Source organism: Diceros bicornis, chromosome 2 (assembly GCF_020826845.1).
Source record: "Diceros bicornis minor isolate mBicDic1 chromosome 2, mDicBic1.mat.cur, whole genome shotgun sequence".
Lineage (NCBI taxonomy): Eukaryota > Metazoa > Chordata > Mammalia > Perissodactyla > Rhinocerotidae > Diceros > Diceros bicornis.
Window position 1 is genome coordinate 40,191,642 of NC_080741.1, and position 20,004 is coordinate 40,211,645.

The window sequence follows — 20,004 nt, forward strand, 5'->3', positions numbered from 1 at the left end:
GTGTATCTATTCTATGTACATATATCATTTGTTAGATATATATCTGACAAAGGACTCATATACAGACTATATAAAGAGTTCTTATAAATCAATAACAAAAAGACATGAAATGGTACTTGACTTCATTAGTCACCAGAGAGATGCAAATTTAAACCACTATATAATACCACCAGAGAAAATACCACCAGAATGGCTAAAATGAAAAAGACAATACCAAGTGCTAATAAGGATGTGGGGCAACTAGAACTTTCATACATTGTTAAAATCAGTATCAAATAGTACAACCATTCTAGGAGGCTCTGGCAATGTCTACTAAAGCTGAACACATTCATACCCTATGATCTATAGATTTCACTTCTAGGTACATACTTAGGCACCTAACATAAATCTTCCTTAATGGGTTTAAGCCTGGGGTCACAAATTCACATGCATACAGAGAGAGGTCAGGCAAGTAGCATCAGTTATGAGAGACAGTGCGAGTATCAGGGACTGTGGTAAACTGGAGTGCTGTCTCCACTCCCTGCTGTCCATCACAATTGACACTACGTGGCTGGCCTATCTCCATACACATTTGAATCTGTGATGCCAATTCTAAACCCATTAAGGAAGATTATATTAGGTACCTGGGAAGCAAACGTTTTCCTCACTGAGGAAGAAACACCTGGCCAGCTGTGCATGCTGAGCAGAAGGGCATTTTTAGTGGAAGTGATTTAAGTAAATATGCTGGACCTTCTTTGGTATAGTTGCCCTTCACTTTTTTTGTTTACTTTCCTCTGGAAATAGCCCGTCACCACGTCTAGACCTCAAGTTTCTGCCTCTCTCTCTTAGTGGCTGATTGCTTGTGGGTGGACACCTTACCCACGCCAGGCGCCATGGATGCAGTTGGTGCTCTGCCACGATCCCCTTGTCTGGGCCATGCACCCTCCCCCAGCTGCTGTGAATGTTGACTGCTAGCAGCTCACAGCTGCCTCCTTTTCTTGAATCGCCTTGTCCAAAATGCTCAAGAAACTAAGCCCTCCCCCTGGAGGCAGCCCACAGCCCATAACTGATGGATATGGGATATGAAAGGCAGGCTCTGCTGCTTCAAAATGGGATAACTCTGCAATGCCCTTTAGTCTCCAGATCCCACTGTAGGATCAGACTGAAACTGGACTTGCTTAGCTCTGTCTCCTGCTCCATCCTGAGAGCACTCCCCCAATAAATCACTTGCGCCAGAATCCCTCTGCTTCTTGGGAACCCAGGCTAAGTCACAGGGCTCATAAGATCCTCTTTCCCCAAAGAGCCTGAGAGCCTAGGCAGGCTGAAACAGTTGTATCAACGGCACAACCATGACCTCCAGGAGCTCAGCTTCTTCCCTGGCTGAGCTGTGGTTTTTCAGCTTTCCTTTGAGTTCCTAAAAGCCTCCAGGAGCTTTCCAATAATTCCCCTTTTGTTTAAGTCGGCCAAAGTCCATTTCTCTTCCCTGAAACCACTATAACCTTAACTACTATGATGGGTAACCCAGGCCTAACCTAACATGGCTTTGGAGATATGACCCAGTGCTTTGTGGGATAACATCAGTTGGAATCCTGAGGGAAAAATTAATTGATTACTCTTCCTATTCCCTTGGCATCAGTAGCTAAAAGTGTTGCTGGGAACTTGCCCCATCCTTTAATCCTCCAGGAATTTGCCATGCAGAGGAGCTAATTTGTTACCCAGGGCTCTGTTTCCCTCAGACCTTCTTAATTCCCTGGCGGCAGGGAGAGCTAATTCCTTCCACTGGTCATCATGCCCTCGCATCTTTCTTTGTTTTCAGTCCTGTCCAGGAAGGCTCTAATGTCTCTCTGAGCCTTCTAATCCCTAAAATATACTTTTCTATATCCTCTTATTCTCTCTGTGTGTGCATGTGTGTGCATGCACATGCAGTGTGTTTGCATACATGTTAGGAAAGCAAAAGGAGGAGGTGGCGGGGAAGTCACAGGAGGGTGGTCAGATTTCAGATCACTGAACTATGGATTACAAAGAAAGGGTGACACAACACAAGCCTGATTAGTTCCACTCAGAATTGTTCACTGATTCATCAGAAAATTGATCCTTCTGATCCGGACTTTCCCCTCTCAATAGTCAAAGGCAGCTTTTGTTTGAGCCAGTAATTGTGCCTCTATAGCAATTTTATGTAGTTTAGCCCAAGACGAGTGTCTACCCAAGCCAAATGTGGATACAGTAGGATATTTTAAGATATAACCTATATCTTAACATTCTGTTTTCCAGTGGGCATGTCCTCTTCTTCCTTCCATCCATTCAAGCAGACAGTCATGTGGTCTCAGGGAAGCCATGCTGCAGAGTGAAGAGTGAAAAGTTGACAAGTCTTTCTGGCTTGTTCCTAATGAGTAGTAGATGCCATAAACTGATGGTCCACTGATCTCAGAGCACCCACAGATGAGGTTTGTTTGGCCCACAGGGTACTCTTTAAAAATATGATTTTGGCCACATAGGGCTCAGCTCTCCAGTTTACCACAGTCCCTGACACTCCCTATTGTCTATCACAATTGACATTACCTGCCTGGCATCTTTCTGTGTGCCCTTGAATATGTGACCCCAGGCCTAAACCCATTAAGAAAGATTATGTTAGGTGCCCAGGAAGCAAACATTTTCCTCTCTGAGAAAGAAACAGGAGGATTAAGAGAGAGAAGTTCCCCCACAGAAAAGGGAAATCTCCAGGTTATAGTCAATAATGAGTCAGGCCCTCTTCTTAGCATCATGGAATGTGAGAAGAAGCAGACTCCACAGTTCAATTGTGGACTCTCAGGCCTGGACCGCTCAGGTCCAAATGCTTGAGGAGGTGGGGAAGTTATAGAATGGGCTTTGCCGAAGGAGCAGTATCCTCAAGACAGGAGAGAGAGAAGGAGGTTATGTAAGGGCCTAAAGTCACAGTGAGGAAATCCTCCCTCCCAAGCACCCTTTCACTCTCCTTCCCCTCTCCCACGTGATTCACCCACTGAACAAGTACTTATTAAGTGTTCATCATGTGTCGGGCGTTGTTCTAGGGGCTGAGGATACAGCATTGAACAAACTTTCATGGAGGTTTTATTATGTAGTCTGTCTCTGTCTCCATCTCCTCATCCAGATTCTGAACTGTTTCCAAACACCACCATGCTTTACCTCTTGTGGTTCCTTGATATCCCTTTGTCTTGAATGAGATATAGAAAAATTTTTCGTTATTTCCCCTTCATATTCTTCTAGAATGATAGCTCTGAAAAAGCTGTGAGAGCTGAAGAAGGCCTCCTACCTCCAGAAAGAGGTTGGAAATGGAGACCCAGATGGGTGGGTAGTCTGCTTCCTGCCTCACAACCTGCTTACTACCTGCTCCCCACTAGAACAGAAGCTCCAGCAGGGCAGGCACTTGGTCTCTTTGGTCACTGCTGTATTCCCAGCGGTGCCTTGAACAGTGCCTACTACCTTGTAGGTTCTCAATACCTATTTGTTGAGTGAATGAATGAATGAATGAATGATCAGCTAAGTAGTTAGGAGCAGAGTTGGCCCCAGATACCACATGTCCTGAATCCCTGTCTAGCCTCTTTTCCAAATTGAAGGTTAGCAGAGGGAAAGTCAGTGTTTTTCATAAGGGCATTTAACAAAAAATCAAGAGGGGAAAAAACAGCATAAAAGGAGATTCAATGAGCAGAATAGTTTTCAGCAGCACATATGACCATCTAGAGGAAGTCTAGAGGAGCCTGAACCAGTGGAGGCAGCCTTGAGCTACATGCAATTTGTTGATCAAATTCTCTCAGAGCTTCTTCAGCTAATTGCTCTCACCTGAGAAAAGGCATATACTGGGGGTAAAGGGCTCCCCAGGGAAGGTGCCCCTCTTACCCTGAGCCTCTCACCCCCTTAATGTCCTGTTCCTCCACCCAACATGCAACTGGTCACTCATCTGTTACCTGGCCCATAGTGGGGCTCTGAGCAAACCTACGGAATTAGGAGCCTCACCTCTTGGCTCCAAGGAGTTTACAGACTTTGGGAGAAGGTAATATGTGCTTCTAAGTAAGCACAATGATGGCTATGACAGTGATTTTGCTGCACACAACTTAAATAACAACCCTAGGCAAGACAGGTGGATGACAGGCTATCATGAGGGAAGACAGCAATGTGGGTCTAAGCCTTGAGAGAAGGGAGGGAAGGCTGTGGGCCTAGTGTCTATCTGCTCAGCATTCCTTCCCCTTCTTTCGGTTGCAGCACCTTGATTATCCCTTGAGAAACTGCCCCCAACCCATTACATACAATCTTGGTGGGATTGTCGATTAAAGTTCTGTGGCCAATGGGCGTGTGTGACCAAGTAACCAAACCAGGCCATTCACACTCTTTCTTCCAGGAATTGAATCTTCAGTATAGGAACATGAGGGTAAAAATCTATCCTGATGGAGAGTCCTTGAAGGGACCACCCATTAACTCCTGCTACCTGGATTCCTCAAGTAACCTAATTCCTTTTCTTTCTGGGACCTGCCAGGTTAGATTCTGTAAATTCTATGAGCTTTCCCACATCATTCCAATAAGGTCTTTTAAGGGTCAGTTTCTGTTGCTGGCCACCTGAGAACCTGGCCTTGTACAAATGGGTTCCTGGAAAATGTGGGATGTGGGCTGATATGAATAGCTGGAAAGGATGTGGTGCTTATTCCAGGTGAGGAGGACATTATCAGCAAAGGGTCTCAAGAACTCTGCTTGGCCTGGCTCAAGGGCAGACGTCAGGGAGGAAGTGTGAGAAATCAGGTGGGAGATGTGGGGTGGAGCTAGAGTGGGAAAGTCCTTTCTTACTTGTCTGGAGTACAGTCTTTCTCCTACAGCAGAGGTTCCCACGATGTTGTTGGACACACTGCTGGGCCATAATCAGTGAGAGCTGCAGATGGAGTTAGAACCAGCAGAGAACTAGGCAGGACAAATTAGAAATTGGGGACGGGGCAAGGAAGTGGTTGTGCTAGGAAGTATCATCCATCTGGTGAGTTGAGGCAGCAAAGAGTGGGAACCATTATTGAAGAGAAACAAGAGCTATGGAGGAGGGGAGAATATGAGGATGTGGTGATGGTTTGTAAAAAATAGAAGGGACTCTCCAGTCAGCCTGCCTGCGTTTGAATCCTGGCTCCATCACTGTCTTTGTGTGATCGATTTCCTTACCCTTAAATGCTCCCAACCTCAATTTAATTTAGTGGCTGGAAAAAACAAGCACTCAATAACTGAAGGCTATTGTTATTATTTTATCAATAAAATTTGATTATATTAATCCAAATTGTCAATTATAAGTTATTATTATTACCAGTTAAACTTCAGATTCAAAGCCACAGACCATCCCTGCATGCATACCCACACACACACAAAGCACACAATTATATTTCAGAAATACTCCTGGGGCCCAGCCTGAAATAACAGACTAATAGGGCCGGCCCCGTGGCTTAGCGGTTAAGTGCGTGCGCTCTGATGCTGGCTGCCCGGGTTCGGATCCTGGGCGCGCACAGACCCAGCGCTTCTCCCGCCATGCTGAGGCCAAGTCCCACATACAGCAACTAGAAGGATGTGCAACTATGACATACAACTATCTACTGGGGCTTTGGGGGAAAAAATAAATAAAATTATTAAAAAAAAAGAAAAAAAAACAGACTAATAAACCTGAGACAAAGCCAACAAGATATCATAAAAGATCCAACAGGCATAAACTTCTACCATTATGTTGAAAGGGAAACGGTGGTCTGAGACACAGAGCTATGGAATGGACAGGGACCCAGGTGACTGGCAGAGTTGGGACAATAACCTGGATTACTTCCTGTTCTGATAGGATTCTTGGAAACTAGATACAGATACAGTCCATGCTGCTTAAACAGGATCATGATGGTCCATGAAGTACCCAGTGAGCCCAAGGAACTGGACCTGAAAATGTAACTGTATTATTAAAATAATTTCATTTATCACTCTTCATGAAGATAGAGAAAGTGCTGGCCTGGGAGTTAGAAGTCCTGGAGTCCACAGAGGGTCTATTAGGACTTCTGGGAAGTGATTCATTTCCTCAAAGTCTGGCTTTCCCATGTTAGTAGCCCCTGACCATGGTATGCACGTCCCTTCTCCAGCTTTGTGAATCCGGCCCACTCTGTCTGAAACATCCTAATCTTACTCCTTCTTCATTTCATCCAGATGATCTAAGGATCTCTGAGTCTTAAACACAACATGTCCTCCCCCAGAACTGACATTTTATCCCAAAGGACAGCTGGCAAACATGGACATAGCCCTTGGGTCATCATATACTAATGGGTGGGCCATTTCTCTGGGTCATTGAGGCATGAGGATTTAAGCTAAAAGGCCACACTTCCCACCACACTCCAGCAAAGCAAGAGGGACAAATATTATTAACCTAATTTTACAGTCAAAGAAACTGAATCTTAGTGAGGTGGAGTGACTTGCCCAAGATCACAGAGCTGGGAAGTGGTCAGTTAGCCCCACATCTACCTCATCTGCCTCAAATTCGGGGTGTTCTCCTTCCTATTCAGCTATGTCCTAGGCAGCTTTATCATCTCTAGGTTATACAGGCTCTGAGGGACTTTCTACACTCAGGTAGAGAGGAGCCCTTGGGAAGAACTTCAGGACGTCTCTAGAATCATCCTAAGAGATGTTTGGATTATATCAGTGAACAAGGCACATGGATGCCCATTGCTGTGAAATTTACATTCTAGTGGGAGAGAGAGACAATAGACAATAAACATAACAAATAAGTAGATTATGTATTGTTATTAAGAGGTAATAAAGGCTACTAAAAGGAAAGAAAGAAAAAAAGATAGAATGGGGAGTGGGTATCAGAAGTATCAGGATGGGAGGAAGTGTTGCAATTTTAAATGGAGTGGTCAGAGAAGATCTCACTGAGAAGATGACATTTGAGCAAAGACTGGAAGAAGATCAGGGACTGAACCATGCATGGGGTATCTGGGCCAAGAGGAATCCAGGTAGACAGAGGAGCCAGTGCAAAGGCCATGAGGCAGAAGCATTCCTAATGCAAGGAACAGCTAGGAGGAGTGGGTAGCTGCAGCAGAGTGAGTAAGAGATTAGCGAGATAAGCAAGGCAGATCACGAAGGGTCTCATGGGGCAGTGTAAGAACTTTGGCTTTTACTCTGAGTGAAATAGTAAGCCATTGGAGAGTCCTAAGCAAAGGAGTGGCATGATCTGACTCACGTTTTAAAAGACTAACTCTGGCTGCTGTATTGGGAGTAGACTGTAGGGAGCAAGGGTGGATTTCTCTGGGCCCATCAACATGAACAGGTCAGGAAGAAGACAAGAAAGCAACAAAAGCAAAGACAGAGAGGTATGAGAAAAGCCAGAGAGTCTGTTTTCCTGGAAGCCAAGAGAAGAAAGACTTTCAAAGGAGAAAGTGCGTCCTAGTTAGCCCGTTTCCAAGACTCCAATTGCAGTGAATGTTCCAGGAAGCAAATCAAGTCATATCAATAGACTTAAAACCCTTCAGTGACCTCCCACTGCCTTCAGGAAAAGTCCAAGGCAATGATCAGGGCTTATAAAACCTTTCATGAGCTCACTTCTGCTTGCTTCATGCCAGGCCCATCTCTACTGGAAGCATTTCCTGCTCCCCAAACATGGGGATCTCTCTCTTCACACTGAGCCTTTACATGCTTCTTCCTTTGCCTGGAGCACTTTTCTTCCCCCTTTCTTCTGGAAAATTCCCATAAATCCTATAGGTCATAGCTTAGATGAGACATCCTTTTTAAAGTCTTCCTGCTCTGTGCTTTCCAAGCACCTCATGCTTGCCTGTGCTATAGCATTTACCATGCTAGTGAGACTGCCTGTTTATCTTTCCGTCTACTCCAATGGAGTGCAAGTTGATTGAAAACAGAGAATGTTTCTCCTTCACTAGAACCTGGAAAAAAGTGGCATAAATATTTCTGAATGAATGAAAAAATAAAACTCAGTTTGGGACGTGTTGAGATGTTTATGGGATACAGAAGGCAGAAGCATCTGGTTGAACAGTGATGTGCTGACAAATGTATACCAACTGGTTCTTGACAAAGCCCTGGTTGGTAGCAGTCGTTGAATGCCGTGGTGTAAATACTCCCACCGTGGCCGATTTCAAGCTACCAATGTGACATTACTAAACACAGAGTTGGGAAGAGATGTGTACAGTTGGCTCTCCCGAGTTGCTATGAGCAGTCTCCAGCACACCATGGGCTGCAGGCAGGTGGATGTGAGGGGTGGGATGCAGGCTGGAGAGATGGCTCTGGTGGTCATCTGCAGGGTGATGGTCATTGGAGCCAGGGGAGCACGAGACGACTCACGGAGCTGGTTGAGGGTCAAAAGAAGAAAACAAGGATAGACTCTGGGCCAACACCAACATTTATGTGGCATGTGGAAAAGAAGCCTCTTTGAAGGAAATGAGTTGCAGGGTGGTGTATGACTGCTTTGAACTTTATAATTTGTAGAGAATTATCCTTGATAATTGTCCTCATCCATCCTCTAGGATAACCAGGTCAGTATGGTGTCATGGAAGCCAGGCAATGGAAGCCAAGGAGTAGGAATTCTCAAGAAGATCCCCATTGTCAAAGCAGAGATTCAGTACTGTAAGGGCTGGAAAATGTCTGTTGCATTTCAAAGTTAGCAGGTTATTGTTACTAAACCAGAGTGGTGAAGATAGCAGCCAGAGTAAAGAGAGGAAAATATTTGAAAAGAGGAGTGTATATGGCCAGGGAGTTGTATTAGTTATTTTTGGTGTTGTATTAGTTATTTATTGCTACATAATAAATTACTCCAAAACTTAGTAGCTTAAAACAACAATATACATTATCTCATAGCTGCTGTGGGTTAGGATTTCAGGAGCAGCATATCTGGGTAGTTCAGACCTGGGTCTCTCATGAGGTTGCAGTTACGATGTTGGCGGGCTGTGGTCATCTGAAGGCTTGACTAGGGCTACATCTGTTTCCAAGATGGCTCGCTCATGTGGTTGGCAAGTCAGTGCTGGCTGTTGTCAGGAGCCCACGAGGAACTCTCTATAGGGCTTTTTGACTGTCCTAACAATATGGCAGCTGGTTTCCTCCAGAGTGGGTGAGCCAAGAGAGAGTATGGCAGAAGCTACAAATGTCTTTTTGGTTTTTTTTGGTGAGAAAGATTGGCCCTGAGCTAACATCTGTTGCCAAACTTCCTCTCTTTGCTTGAGGAAGATTGTCGCTGAGCTAATGTCTGTGCCAATCTTCCTCTATTTTATATGTGGGACGCCACCAGAGCGTGGCTTAATGAGAGGTGTATAGGTCTGTGCCCGAGATCTCAACCGGAGAACCCCCGGCTGCTGAAGCAGAGCCCGCGAACCCAACGCCACCAGGCCGACCCTTGCAAATGTCTTCTATGACCTAGCTTCAGAAGACATACATCATCACTTCTATAGTATCCTACTGGTCATGCAGACCAGCCATGTTTCAGTGTGGGTGGGGATGAGAAAAGGCATAGATGCCAGGAACAAAGGTTCGCTGGGAGCCATCTTGGAGGCTGCTACCACAGATCGGGACATGCATGGCAGGGTTGTGAGGCCTGGTGGGATTAACTGGCCTCAGAGTTGCAAACAGTGCTCTGATATAGATCTGGTTCCGGTAATCACAGGTATGTTTGGCGTCCCTGGCAGACTAGTTAGTTAGGCTCTCAGTGCCAGTACATCTTCCTGTAGACTTCGAGGGTGGTGCAGGAAGAGGCCTACCAATGTGGAGAATTTTTTCTGTGAGGACCATAGGCCACTGCAGGCTGAGGCCTAATATGTAGCCTCATTGTTGAGCCTATTTCAAACACAGACCCCCTCCCTTGGAAGGTGCACAGTGGCTGGACCTGGAAACCTGTGTAACAAGATAGAAGTAGCATCATGATCAGAATGTAAGAAATGTGTTTACCTTGATTCAGTGTAACCCTAACGATCAGTGTTTACCTCTTTCTACCTCTGAGATTCTATTTTTTCCGATAGTAAAATATACGATTTAGGGAAAATGTTTTTACTTTCCAAGTTTGTGTGTCACAAATCTATAAAGGCATATAATGGTAGACATAACACCTCCTGAAATGTCTGAAGATCTGAATCAAATCTGTGGAAACTGGAATTTTCTATTTAATCACTCTTTGGGAATTCTCTGCTGCTGCCATCTTGTGGCCACTTGGAGTAATAACAACTAGTGTGTGGCCTGTGGTCCCACCAGACAAGGCCCAGAGTTCCTGCTCCTGCAGCCCATCCATTGGTTGACTGGATTCTGGGTGAATACTTCCCACGGCGGGTTGCCAGTTTGTAAAACAGTATATTCCTATGTTGTAAAGCTGTGATTATTAGAGAATTCTTTCTGATACTGTGCCAAATTCTACTTTGGTCTAATTTCGATCCAAACTGTCCTTCTTTTGCTACTTTCTAATTTTTTTAATATTTGAAGGCAGCTGCTTATCATATTTCCATACATTTTTTTTCTAGACTAAATATTTCAGCTCCTTCATCTCTCTTTAAATGATATGATTTCCAGAGCTCTCATCATCCTATGCTTCTCTCTCAGGTCAAGTTCCCTGGCAGCGGAGTCAGAGACACGGATTCGAGTGCAAGTGATTTACTGGGGGAGCGCCCTCAGGGGACACCTGTAGAAGCATGAGGGATCTAGATGGGGTAGGGGACAGAGCTGAGCAAGGATGTGGTCTCAGCTGGAGACGAGCCTCAGGTGATCCTTAGGGCAGCTCTGGAGCAAGACTGTCACCATGGGCAGTCTTTTGTACTCTATGTCTCTCAGCCATTGGCTCTGGGGGTGAGGGGAGTTACGTATAACCTTCCAGAGTGAAATGGTTCCCGTTTTGGCGAGGGAGGTCTCAGGAGCAGGGTACAGATGTAAGCTGTTGGAAACCGTCACAGTGTGTAGGGAATGGATGCCCTGGAAAGGGGATCTGTATGCCTTACACTAAGATCCCATCTCAGTCGTTCTACCCAGACCAGGACACACATGTCCCAGATGTGGTCTGACATGTAGAATTCAAGGGGACCACTAAACCCCATTCTCCTTTGCCCAGGATCAATAGTCTAGGCTCACAGTGGGGCTGTGCTAATCTAAACCCCGGGATGCTTTTCATGTGAAATTGTTCACAAGCCAAGTGTCTTCCCTCAGTGCTTATGGCATGGTGATACCAAAAGCAAAAGCACTTTCATTCCTTTAAAATTTTATGTGGCTGTATGGAGCTCACATTCTAGCCAACTAAATTCTTTTTGAATCTAGATTTTGTTGTCTAACTCAGCACTCTCTGCTGTTACCTGCAGATTGATAAGTGTATCTCTTCGGTGACTTTCAACTTTCTTGTCTGTTCCTGACACCTAATGGCTAGTCATCTCTTAACATCTGGCTCTTCCGAGATTTGGCTCATTGCTCCTGCTTGATGGTTTCTGATCTGTTGCTACCACCCATTCTGCATTCCCTTTTAATTTTGGTTAAAATGGCTAGGAGGAGGCCTTCAGCCAGGGATTGAAAGAGTCAGCCAAGGTCTAACAGAAACCTGAGTCTGATATAAGCAGACAGACTGGAACCCAGGTAGTTAAGGAGGCAATGCTGGGTGACCAATACTGAAAACTCAAGAATACCAGTACGGTAGGCCTGAGCCTTCTGGTAGCTTGACAGGAGGTGGGGAGGTATCTGAGAATAATTCAGGGAATATATTCAACTAATATTAAGTTCATTTAAATAAGTTGCAGGGTGGTGTATGATTACCTTGAACTTTATAATTTGTGGAGAATTATCCTTGATAATTGTCCTCATCCATCCTCTAGGATAACGTTCTCCATGTGTCCAACTGTAGCATCACTTTCAGTATCAGATCCAGAGAAGGTGGGTAGCATGATGTTTTCTCCCTCCATTCAACCATCAGCTGAGATAGGGAAAGTCTCTCCTTATCTCTGACCCTGATTGAGGTGTCGGGTACAGCCATCTCTCCCCAGGCCTCCATCAGCAGAAGGAGCCATCACTGTCAGCAGTTCTGCAACCGTATTTCTCTCTGCAGGCCTTGTCTAGAACTGGCAAACACTTTCCATCAAACGGCATGGATGAAAATGATCACCATGAAAGGCAGATCACAGCTAGGAAAGGCCAGGAACACCTAAAATCTCCTCCTGTACCCCAGAGATATGCTGGTCCCACCCACCCTTTAGGACACACTGACTTGCAGCATATATTCTGAAATCAGAATCATCTAATTATTCCATGATAATCCCACCCTCTCAGTCACTTTCAGATCAAAGACCTAAAAACCTTGAGAGTAATGAGACTACACAGTGGAAGCCACAGTAGAAACCTATTGCATTAATTACCTATGGACTATGAAATACACTTTTTCCCTCTAGTTAGAGCCATGGAGCTTTACATACGACAAATCCTTTCTTATTTGTTACTCTGCTCACCAAGTTCAGTAGGTCTTTACATATTTGGGCTTTCTTTACAAAGCAACTTAAACAAATTGTGGTTATGACATCAAGCAGGGATTCCAGGAATAAGGAAGGCACTCCCCTCAATGCAGGCACAAGGCAAACTCCATTCTGGGCTGGTCAATCTGTGTACATACTTGATTTCAGAGTTACTATGTCCGTCTACAATTAAAATAGGTAAATATTTTTAACTAGGCAAAAGCATTCAACTTAGAAAAGGTCACAGTGAAGAGTGAGTTCCCTTCTCATCCCCTCCCTGGTTCCAGTTCCTTTCCCCAGAGGTAAATGTTGTTACTCATCTCTTGTGCATCTTTAATCATGGCTGTCCTTCCAAGTATACGTTAGTTGTGCTGTATGCATACTATATTCATAATTTCTTTGAAATAGTGTTCTATTTCTATATTTTAAGAAATGTTTGTTCCTTTCATGTCACCTGTCTTAGTTTGGGTTTCCCCAAAAGCAGAGACTGAAGCAAGGACTTGGGTGCAAGCAGTTTATTAGGGAGGTGATTGGGGAGCAGAAGTGAAGGAGTGGAGACAGCAAGACAAGGAAAGGAGAAAGACTAAGACAGGAACATCAGCCGTAAAGGTATAATCAAGAATTTTATTTTGGATATTTAAAATTTGAAATGATTTTTAGATATCCAAAAGAAGTTGAAGGGGCGGCCCCATGGCTTAGTGGTTTAGTGTGCGCACTCCGCTACTGGCAGCTGGGGTTCGTATCCTGGGCGCACACTGACGCACCGCTTGTTCCCCCACGCTGAGGCAGCATCCCACATACAGCAACTAGAAGGATGTGCAACTATGACATACAACTATCTACTGGGGCTTTGGGGAGAAAAAGAGAAAAAAAAAAGAAAAAAGAAGTTGAGCAGTCACTGCTAAAAAGTCAAATTATTCACAATCAATAAAATGGAGCTGATCACTGTCTAGTTTCTCTGGCAACGAGTCCCTCCTCTGACATAAATGTCTGTCGCTGCTCAGGCTTTCTTTTCCCTGAAGACTGATGTTAGTTAACTGGAGACTGAGCATTATATCAGACTCCATTTAGAGTTATCCAGGAGATAAACAGCCAGCTTTTACTGTTGGTGGCAGCTGCTTTCCAGATGCCAAAATCACCCCTGAGATCTTTTGTTGCATTAAAAAATGGCCCCAGGTGCTGCTTTCCACAAACTTCATACTTACGTCTTCTTAAATGTTTTTTAATATATTAGTCCAGGAATTGGAAGCCATAATCACACTCATTTATTTTTCATGAAGTGTTGTAACAGGAATCGTGGATTCAGTAAGTGAAGCTGAAAGCCACATTAATAATGTATGTTAAGTACAACCGATAGGCACTCTTGCCATCTTAACATCACTGAGAGTGTTAGAGCAAAGAGGCATACATGTGGCAACGTGGTCACATACTGCATCCCTTCTGCTGGGAGATTGGTAGTGAAGGGACTGGAGATAAATCTTTAGTTTTCAGCTTAAGTTAGTTGTTCTCTAGCATTTGTGAGCAGAAAAACCATCTGAGGGTGATTCTAACACAATAGGTCTCCATCTCTCCCTCCCTCCCTCCCTTCCTTCCAACAAATATCTCTTAAACTGCTGTCATGTATCAGACAATGCCTTAGGCCTAGGAATCTGCATATTAACAAGCCCTCTAAATAATTTTCACATAGCTGGTTCACAGAACACATTGTAGGAGAAGCTGGCCTAAAAAAACCCATAATTGATACTGTGGTTGTCTCTCTAACATTCTTTGTAACCAGCTCCCAACCCATACGCACAGACGCTATATTGTATTTAGGTATCCATCCTTCTCTGCTCAGCCGTGTGCTTCAGGACAGGCTGGCCACAGACCCATAGGCCAGGTCCTGATTGTTCTACGACAGTCATGGTTTTCCCATTCCCCTTTGTGGGACTTGGTTTAGACATGGCCATGTGATGCAGTTCTGATCAATGAAACTGAGGGGAAGTCTGCAGGAGGCTTCTGGGAAAGATTTTCTTGCTCCTAATAAAAGACACACTGGACAAGATGGTCTTTTTTCCTGGACATGGCTGTATCTAGATGTGAAAGCTGGCACTTGGGCAGCCACCTTGTGATGATGAGGGTGAGGGTGGTCCAAAAATGAAGCTTGCCCACCAGGGTGACAGAGCAGTGAGATGTAAAGAACTTGGTCCTTGAGGATGTCACTGAGCCACTGAATTATCCCACCTTGGAGCTATCCTACCCCTGGACTTCCAGGAGCAGGATAATCTATTTCCTTGTTGTTTAGCCAGATGAGTTTGAGATTCTTTTATACTTTCTGCTAAAAAAATTCTGACTGGTACTGAATTCATATGTGCACTTTTGATCAGGGTTTAAGCTTTCTGTAATTTACTATTAAATAATTGTAACATAATATCTCAGGTGGTTTCCCTAGAAGCAGATCCTGAGATAGGGGTTTGAGTGCACATAATTTGTTGAGGCTGTGCTCTCAGGAGAACCCAGCAAAGGAGGGAGTGGAATAGGATAGGGAAAGGGGAAGAGATGAGTAATGATGTGGTCTCAGGCAAAGTCTATCCTTGGCCTGATCCATGGAATTGTCTAGTATGGTAGCCAGAACCACATGTAGCTATTTACATATAAATTAATTAAAAGGAATTAAAATTTAAAATTCCATTCTTCAGTCTTATATCAGGTGCTCAGTAGCCACATGTATCTAGGAGCTACCATATTGAACAGAGTAGACACAAGCATTTCTATCATTACAGAAAATTCTACTGGACAGCACCATGGAGTGTGAATCATAACCCAGAGTTGACCTACCCTGATGCTTTTGGTCTTGGTCAATCATTGGCTGCCCCTGAGGGTCGTGGTGACATAACTTCCCAGGGAGATCCAGGGAGGTGGCTCCTATCAGCCACAGGCAATTCCCCAGGGCAGAGCACATGGGGAGGTCATAGCACCCACAGCAGCAGCACCCATGGTAGCTCCAAATTCTTCAGGTAGAAGAATCTGGGTGGAGTACCAACAGTGACTACTACCATGGGGTCAAGAGGGCATGAGCTGGGATGCAGAGCTTTTGGCAGAGTGATGAGGCAACACCCCTTCCCCATTGGTCCACACTGGGAATTCAGAGTCTTCTGAGATTGCTCTTAGGGAGACTTTCGATCCCTATCCATCCTTATGGTTCAGACGCGTAACAACTGTATAAACATATCTGATGGGTGGGTTACCCCGGAGATGCTCAGATTTCAGAGGGGACAATGGAGGCTCAGAGAGCAGACTCTAAGGGAGAAAGTGACATGACCCAGTGAGTGAGACCTCAAAAAAGTGCCTGAATGTCAAAGATGGGTACTGACTCTGAACAGAACATGGAGCTGCTGCCAGGACTGTCTCATCCAGCCTCTGTGTCCTGCTAGAAAGAAGATGAGGGTATAAATTATTATTCAGTGGTCATTATGCTTCTATAATACATTTTCCCATGTTTTATGTCTGTCTATTCTTTAGTTACCTCTTTATATAACACCAATTTTGTAATGCCATCTTTTATAAAGAGAACAGAAGATAATTCAACCTTTCCTATTGCATGGTTAATCAAAATTTATTCTTTGTCATTGCTACTTTAGAAACATTTCTTTTTCCTTCACAGCCTGTTATGGAAAATGACATATCTCTACGTTCTTCCTCAGTTCCTTGATCAGAGGTTACTTCTTGACTAGGGGAAAGTCCCCAAATAACACAGCCATGTGATCTCACCCTCCTTGGCCTCCCAATAGCAGCTGCCAAAGCGACTGGTCCAGCTCAGGTCCGATCCTCACCACCCTGTTCCATCACAGGTTTGGTCTCTGAGGGCAGAGTGGTGGTGATGGTGGGTGGTGGCGCAGGTGGAGGTGGCGTGAGCCTGAGTCATAGTCACCCATCAGCAGGAAGCAAAGGAGCTTTGCATTCAGATTCTTCTCCTTGGGGTCAAAGATAGAATCCAGAGGCTAAAGGACACTGGTGATGTTCTCTTCACATCCTCTCAGTACAACCAGCCCAAATTCCAACTGCCAGCACCTGCAACTCTGTCTGAGGGCTGTTCTCTGGCCATTGAAGCCCAGTTGCTCACCTGCAGGTGTCCAGGAATTACTGTTCCTCCCTTTGCCTCATCCCTACTCCCCACTAGCCTTCAACCAATGATTGGAAGTTAGTGTATAAATACCAAAGCTCCTCATTCCTTGGGTGGGATACCTGAGGGATACCTACATTGGATCCCAGAGTTCCCCATCTGACTGAGCTCCAGTTGTCCCTATGGTAATTGGCTTGATAATGTCAAGACCTGTTTATTTGTGTGCCTTTCCCATACTGTCTCACTACTCCTCCTACTGGTGTTTCTTCAGCTCCCAAATAAACTACTTGTACTTGAGTCATTGTCTTAGCATCTGCTTCTAAGGGAACCCAATGAAGACACAAGGTGAAGTTCATCAGGGCACTTGTCACTGGGGGACTGGGTGATGTGGACATAGTGCTGGTAGCCAACTGCCCAGCCAGGGCCCTAGGATCATCATCAGGGCACAGAGGCTAGAGTAGCGTGCCATGCCACCACTTCTGCTGAATCGTTTAATTCTAGAATGAAGATTATTAGCAAGTGTATGAGGCATACAACATGACACTTATCACTCTTATCAGTTATAAAGCTGATACTTTGTTCTCCATCTGTCTGACTCCTGTGTTTATCTCTCAGTTGGCTCAGAACTTGAAAGGAGAGTAGGAGTTTATTAATTGAGCCTCCTGAAATTGTTATAATAAGCATGGTAGAAAGATAGGAATTCAGGATGAGCAAAATCTAGGGAGATGGATCAGAGGGTGGCTAGATGCTGACCACTGGCCTGAGGGAAGGAGTAAATCTATAGTCCGTAGTAGAGGAACGAGGCAGAATGAGGTACTAGTGTACTAGGCAGCATACCAGAATAAGAATTCAGGAAGAGAGACAAGGTGAAAGGCAAATAATCAGAACACTTGGGGATGCTGGGGATGTGACCATCCCCAGAGATGAGACCAGAACTAGGTCACTGCAACCAGAATGGAGTCCATCATCCATGCTGATGCATAGCTATGGGGTGGGAGCTAGTCAGATGCCTCCTTTATCAGGCTATGATTGCGCCTGGGGGCAGGAGGCTGGGCTGCAGCTGTGGAGAAAAGAGAGACAACTAAGGAAATGGGCTGGTACTGACCGATTTTGCAACCAAATAAAGACTGGCTCAATTCTATCCTTCTTGTTTGTAAAAGGGTAACACTGTGCTTTGTTAAGCCACAGAGAGGAAAATGCCATTCTTTAGTCTCTTTTCTCAGGTTTTGCAGACATTAGCCTTAAAAGCTCTCCTGCCTAGCTTGTATCTTTCGTCTTCTCTGTCAAGGTTCATGAATCACGAGAGAGCACCAGCTGCTCTAAATGCCTTGTCCTGTTCCAGACAAGCTACAGACCAGGCACACAGGTCAGGATAGTGCCAGTCACAGGAGACAGAAACCTGACTAAAATCAGCTTAAGTAGAAAGAATTTATCAATTCAGATAACTAGGAAGGATCATGGGCTAATTTAGAGGGTAGGAGGAAGAGCCAAATAATCTAGGGTCTCAGGGACTGGAACCGTGGACTCGCTGCCAATAGGACTCTCTCTCCATCCAGTTCTCAACACAGTTTGTCTCTGCTTTTCTTTGCATGTCCATCTTACTCTCTGCCGGCAGCCTTTACAACACCTTTAATCTCCCAGCAGTCCAAGAGTCCCATCCTCTCAAGCTTAATGTCAGCGGAAAGATCTGTGCATCACTTTCCCGGAGGGATACTGATTCGCACTACCTGGATCTTATGCCCATTTCATAACCCAGCATATAATAGGCAATCAATCAGTACTCTTGAATGAATAAATAAGGTTATAATGGCCCATGTGACAGACATAGCCCTCACTGTTGTAAATTAATAAATTTTAGTTTGTTTCTATCTTGAGATACTGGTTCATGCACACTCGCTTCTGAGAGATGTCTGCTCTGGGTGTGTTGAGGAAACAGTCTCTGAGCCTGCAAGACTGAGAGCTTTGGTAAATTCAGCAAGGTAATTAAATGTCACCCCAGGAGGTCTCCTGGATAACAGCCTGCTCTACTTTCTCAGATGACCACCTGGACTAGATTGTTGATGGAACATATGCCTTTCCCTGTTTGAATCTCTATACCAAGAACTTAACTATGAAATACATATTTTTCAAACTTATCTTCACAATGTCATTATGAAGTAATTGTCAGATCTTATTGTCTCCATTTAATAGCTGGGAAAGTCCAGGCATATATTAAGTGGGTCTGTGTTTTCCAAGCATGTTTTCCAGAACACAAGCCCCCTACGTGATCCATGAAAAGAGGTCCACAGTGAATTATTATTAAGAAACCTCCGACTGATTCACATTACACATTAGTACATTAAAGCTTCTGAAAGAAACCACAGTTATGAAACCTATACGAACTGAAATCTGTTTAATGTTGATCAAAAGGATTTTGCAAAATTATTGGACACTAAACCTCCTGCTTCTGCATTCGGCTTCTTTTGTTTCCTCCTGTTTTCAAGGAGGATCTGTCTCTTTCCACCTAAGGTCACTTCCTTCATCTATGCCCAGCACCCTATCCTCTCCCCCATTCTCAGAAATCTTCTTTTTTGTGTTGTTGTTGCAAAAAGCTTTATGGTTTCCGTTTTCTCCATGGCTTGGGGGAGGGCTTCAAGGTGGTTAAAAAGCTGCCTAGTGGCTGTAGGGAGAGGCTCAAGCAGAAACCCTGACATCAGGGAGATGCCAGAGGGCCCTCTCAAAGGCCGCTGGGCTCCAGAGGCTCCTTGTTCTGCTTGCAAGTGAGCCTTTCGAAGGGAAACTCATTCAGCCCAGCCTAGGGGCCAGCCCACCTGTAGAGGTTAGGTAGGTGGTCGCCCAATATCATCTTTTTTTTTTTCTGAGAAAGATTCACCCTGAGTTAACATCTGTTGCCAATCTTCCTCTTTTTTTTCCCTCCCCAAAGCCCCAGTACATAGTTGTATATTCTAGTTGTAAGTCCTTCTAGTTCTTCTATGTGAGTCGCCGCCATAGCATGAATACTGACAGAGGAGTGGTGTGGTTCTGTGCCTGGGAACACAACCCAGGCCGCCGGGGCTGGCTTGCGCATCTTCTTGATGAGTTTCACCTCCTCATCTAGGAAGTGGCTCTCCAGGAAGTTACAGAGATGAGAGTCTGTGTGGGCAGTACCCAGGGCATGCTGATCCAAAAGGGCCTGATTCAGGTTCTTCTCCAGGGTCATGGCAGCTTCCATGGGGTCCAGAGTTTTACCCACTTATCTCTGGATGGCTTCTGCACGTCCTGGAAAAGGGCGTGGCCACTGCGCTAGTTTTGCATTTTCAAGAGATGCTGGGAACCCTCGGGCTTCTCCTCAGCCAACTCAAGGAAGAAGTAGCCCACGCCCTCACGAGCCACATCCTCATGGTGGAAACAGAAGCCTCGAGTGAGGTAGGTGAAGGAGGCCCGCAGATGCAGGCGGTTGACGGTGGTATCCACCTCATTGGAATAATTCTGACGAATCTGAGAGCTCAT

At 44.9% G+C, this 20,004-nt stretch overlaps 1 pseudogene; it reads right to left on the reverse strand.

Annotated features, from left to right (window-relative positions):
- Positions 1-19,309: 19,309 nt before the first annotated feature.
- LOC131410881 (ferritin light chain 1-like) lies at positions 19,310-20,004 on the reverse strand (annotated as a pseudogene).